Source organism: Arachis ipaensis, chromosome B09 (assembly GCF_000816755.2).
Source record: "Arachis ipaensis cultivar K30076 chromosome B09, Araip1.1, whole genome shotgun sequence".
Classification (NCBI taxonomy): Eukaryota; Viridiplantae; Streptophyta; class Magnoliopsida; order Fabales; family Fabaceae; genus Arachis; species Arachis ipaensis.
Genome location: NC_029793.2, coordinates 31262188 through 31267603, shown reverse-complemented (window position 1 = coordinate 31267603; position 5416 = coordinate 31262188). Strand labels below are relative to the sequence as shown.

General features: G+C 36.9%; 1 long non-coding RNA gene across 1 annotated transcript in view; it reads left to right on the top strand.

Moving 5' to 3' along the window:
• The window catches only part of LOC110267072, a 21282-nt gene continuing 16977 nt past the window's right edge, over nucleotides 1112-5416 (top strand). Inside the window, exon 1 of the long non-coding RNA XR_002354398.1 lies at nucleotides 1112-1154. This is a non-coding gene — a long non-coding RNA (uncharacterized LOC110267072). The remainder of the gene's footprint in view (nucleotides 1155-5416) is intronic.

Sequence of the window (5416 nt, the reverse complement as noted above, 5' to 3'; positions counted from 1 at the left end):
ACAAAGAAAATTAATTATATTATCTCTAATTTTAAATTAAAATACTTAATTAAAAGCCAATTAACAAATTGATAATTAAATAATATTTTAAAAATAATCTTAAAGGTTTAAATTAGATTTTAATTAACATTCTATACCCCTAATTTTATTAAAATTTCCTAAACTATCCTAATCCTAATCCTCTACCCCACCGCCTTCCCTTCCCCAAACCTAACCTAATCTAAACTCATTGCTTCACCACTGCTTCAGAAAAAACAAAGAGAAAAGAAGAAATAAAAACAAAAAGAAAGAAAGGGAGAAGGAGATCCGAGAGGGAGAGGGGTGCCGGTGGAAGGGGGAAACTGTCTGTGCCGCCACCGTCCCGCCGTTAGCACATCGCCAGAGCAGATGAGCGCGAGGGAGGAAGGCGCCGTGAGGGGTATCGCGCCGTCACAGCTGTCCGTGCCGTCTTCATCATCGCCGAGGGAAGTCAGCGCCGCCAGCGTCATCGTCGCCGATCCTCTTCATCGCCGCCGTTGTGCTCGCAGGCGTGGAAGAAACCCGCCGCTACTAGCTTTATCGGATCTCCGCCGTCGTCAGCAGTATCGTCGTCGCCGCGTTCTATTCCGCCGTCATCTTCACGGAGGTCCAAGTTGCCGGAGCTCCACGCCGCCTCTACCACTCGAAACCCCACTGCCGCCATCGCACGAACCAGAGAAAGAGGAGAGCTATCATGTTGCGTGCGAAAGGGAGATTGAAGTTGTTGCATGTGGAGGAGAGGAACGGTGTCACGGTTGGGGCTGGGATCTTCTGCCACCGCTGGGTCACCCACTGCCATCGCTGTTCTGAAGTTGTCAGGCCACCACGAGGATCCGACGCAAGGAGAGGGAAACAGAAACGCAGATGGAAGAGAGAAAAGGGAGTCACCACTGCTGCTGAACTGACAGAGTCACTTCTGAGCTGCCGCAGCCATTGTCGGAGTTCTTAGCTGCCGCCATTGCCGTTGGTAAATAGTATTCTTGCTTTTGATTCCCATCCTTTCAATTTCTAGGGATATGATTATCACTGCGATGTTATTGCAGCTGCCACTGAGGTTTTCTACCATCACCAGAGTCGCTGTGGGGACAGTTTGGAGTTGCTGCCATTACTTCGTCTCCATGTTTCTCTTTTGTTAAGTAAGCATATCTTTTTCAAAACCTTCACCACTAGTGTATGTCTGCTCTGTTATGAATTTGATAAAGATTCTGAGATGTTGGTAACGTAGGTTCGAATTCCGGTTGTTGTGTGTCGCGCTTAGAGTTGTGGTTGCTGCTACGGATAGTGGATAAAGCTGAGATTACGGCTGCTGCTGTCGCTGGTCAAGGAAAAGGGGTTTTCGACGCATTTTGGTTTTGCGAGTTTTGACTTTAAGGTAGGGGTTTTCTTAAAATCTATTTTATATTACAGAGTTGTGATAAATAGATATTGATGCAAAGAGATTTACTTCTGTGATTATATTTGTCTTATGGATGTGATAGTTTGTTGGACTGAATTATTGGGTGCTTAATTGCGTGAGTGGTGTGTGGTTGTGGATAAAAACCGGTTTGGAATGTCATTTATTTGATTATTAAGAAAGGTGGATTTTCTTGGTTTTAGAGTTTATTTAGTAATATAAATGAAATGATTTTGGAAATAATTTGAGATATGAAAATAAATTGATTCTGGGAGCGGTTTGATTGTGAGTTGGTTTGATTTTATGAATGATTTAATATTTGAGCTAATTCGATTTTAAAAAGAGTTTTATTGTTAGAATTGGTTGATTTGAAAATAATTTGACATTGGAACTGGTTCAATTCTGGAAAATATTTGAGATTTGGAAATGGTTGAGAAAAGGTTTGAGAAATGTTTAGATGGGACCCGAAAAGAGTGGCAGTGTCTGAGTTTTAGAGGAGATGCTGCCGAAATTTTATAAAATTGAAAGTTTTATTTAAAGTAATTAATTAAAACGATTTGTTTTTAAGCATTATACGTTTTAAGATTGATTTGTCTATCAAAGAAAGAATTTTGTTTTGGAATTGAGATTGTTAACGAACAGAAAGAAAAAGAGGATGATGAGGATTTTCTTTGAAATATGGCTTTGAAATGAATTTGGAAATGGGATATGGATTGACGAATGATGATGATATTGAGAATGGCTTAGATATTGATGAATGATGAATGAATTATTTATGTGGCTTATGAATTTGAAATATCTGAGATACGAGGTTCCCTAGATTAAGTGCCGTGGCTTGCCACCACGTGTACCAGGTTGAAAACTCGATACTCTGTTGACTCTACGACGTAAATGTGACCGGGCACTATATAAATTCCCGGGAATGTTACCTCCATTGAATAATATTGATTATTTGAGAAAAAACTATGCATAGACTCATGGCGACGCACGTCGGGGGACAGTCTAAGGACAATTCAGACTTGTCGGGTTGGCTGGATAACCGACAGATGAGCCTCATCAGTCATAGGACAGGCATGCATCATATGCATTTGTATGCTTTGATTGGGTTTGAACTTGTTTTGGTTTGCCTAATTGCTAAACTGTTCTTAACTGCTATTTGAACTATTTGCTGTAACTGCTACCTACTTGTGCTTTCCTTGTTTGTCTTGCCTGTGTTTGTCCTAGCGTGCTACATTTGAGATTGAACTTTGGTGCTGAATTAATGATTGTGTTGCTTGATTGTGTGGTTGGTTTCCGATTGAGATTTTCCTATAAGAATTTTGGATTTCTGAAAGATTAAACATTGTTTCTTTAAAAAGGTTTTGAACGATTACCCTTTTGGTTTTTAAAAGATTCATAAGGCAATGATAATCACTGAGATTGAAAACAGTTTTCTTATTAAATATCTTCTTATGACAACTTTGAAACTTCGTGGTGAGACCGTGTGGTTAGGTTCTCACCCCCCTACAGTTTTATCTTTTCAGGAACCAGATGAAGCATTATGAAGAGTTATACTGCGTTTGGTTTGTATGTTGTTGTATTGGTTAGATTATTTTCTTCCCTCGTCTTTGTTATTACAAGTTTGTAAGAGGGATAGGAGTTGTATGTTATATATATATATATATATATTATGAGTTATTATGTAAGGAGTCTTGTATATGAATTTAAGCTTGCTTGTATTTTTCTTAAGATAAAGTATTTATTTCCAGTTTTCAAAGAAATCAGCGATACAGTGTTCGAGTCACAGGCTCCTATTTTAGTATTTAGTATGTAAAGTAGTCATAATACTTCTTGTTATCAGAGTATCGCAGCTGGAAGCGTGACTTCTGATAGTGAGGGTGTTACATTTTGGTATCAGAGCAGTTCATCCTAATTAGAACCTTGGGGATGGACTGACCATGCTTCATTGCATTCTCTGAGTGGCTGTCATGTTGTAGGTCTTGTCCAAGTAACAAGAATTAAAATCTTATGCACATGACTGCCTATCAATTAACACTGTTAGCTTACCGTTGCGTATCTGTTGATCTTAAGTCTGGCCAACTTAATGTTGATGGCTATGTAAACGGGGAAGTTAATAGGTTATTATGGGCAAATTGGAATTGATAAGTAATAGGTAACGCTTATCGCGCTGCTTGCGGACGTTAGGAATTAATTCTCGAGAATACTCTTCTATATGTCTCGAAAATTTTACTAATGACTTGTAACTTGTTCTTTTATAGTGTGCCTTGAAATCCTTATTTGAGATTTCTTTCTGAAAAGTTGTTTTATTATTTTTCAACTTTACCTCTTGTTGAAATGCATTCTCGTTTAATCCTAACTGCTTATGTTTACTTAAATTCTTTGGAGGATTTGTTTGTCTTTTCAAACTCTTTTTGATTCATGTAGTCTTTTATGTAAATATGAAATTGTTTAATGCAAAAAAAAAAAAAAACACTTGAAATTTTAGTTTTAAACTTAAAAAAAAAACAAAAAAAGATTTTCGATTCTCTTAGAAGAAATTTCAACTCAATCCTCTCTTACATAATTGTACCTATAATCATTCTTTAAATTTTGAGAAAAGTATTTTGTATTTGGCATGTCTTTATTTATATGTATTTTTGAAATCATACTTCAAATTTTCCTTTTTTAAACAAAATTTGGAACTCCTTTCAATACCACCATGATTTCACTATATACACTTAATTGACTAAATACTTGAGTATCTTTTAAATTTTCTGAGGAATTACTTTTGATCTTTAATTCAATTAAATTCCATTCTTCAAATTTCACATATTTTTTCTTTACTTTAGAAATATTTTTGGTGAAAAATAACTTGATTTCCTACCAAATTCACTTTGTTTTTATGCAAATTCTTAATTGATTATGTAGAGTACCTTTCAAGATTGACAAGAAAACATTTCATCCTTAGCCTGGATAATCTTCATTTCACAAACCTTGCATAATTTAGTTTGACTTGAATTTGTTTTAACATGACACAATATTCACGTTTTTGAAGATTCTCTTGAATTTTGCAAAGCAATTGCCCTGTTTTCCTCTATAGTTTTTATTAGAGCTCTTTGAAATCAAAATTCTTTTCTATTAGCATTTTGATTCTTCTTTTCGGCATACTTCATGACTTTTAATCATTCTTATTTGTTGATCATTTTAACCATTCCTTCATATTTTTGTGAACCTTGTACTCCTCTGATTTGGTTTTATTTTATTTTGATCTAATTTACTACTACCCTTCTCTTGTACCTCTTAGAGTTCCTAAATTAAATATTTTTTGTTATGATGCGAAATGACTCTTTTCGAAACGTGTTCTCGTGCCTATACATCGTTGCTTAGTTGCAATCTTACACCTCCTTCCGAATTTATGAGAAACATAATTTTATCGCTTATTTTTCTCTTCCTGCAAATTGTGTCTCTTTGAACGTACTTGTACGTATCTCAGTGTCACACTGGTGCACAAAAATTACTTCACACTATGTAATTCCGCACAACTAACCAGCAAGTGCACTGGGTCGTCCAAGTAATACCTTACGTGAGTAAGGGTCGAATCCCACGGAGATTGTTGGCTTGAAGCAATCTCTGGTTACCTTGTAACTCTTAGTCAGGAAAACAATTCACTTATCAAATTGAATTTCGAGGAATAAAAGAGCATGAAATAAAAACTTGTTATGCAGTAAATGAGAATATGTTGGAGTTTTGGAGATGCTTTGTCTTTTGAATCTCTGCTTTCTCCCTATTTTATTCTTCACGCAAACACGTCCCTCCTATGGCAAGCTGTGTGTTGGTGGATTACCGTTGTCAATGGCTACCATCCTTCCTCTCAGTGAAAATGATCCAGGTGCGCTGTCACCGCACGGCTAATCATCTGTAGGTTCTCGATCATACCGGAATAGGATTTACTATCCTTTTGCGTCTGTCACTACGCCCAGCACTCGCGAGTTTGAAGCTCGTCACAGTCATCCAATCCCAGAATCC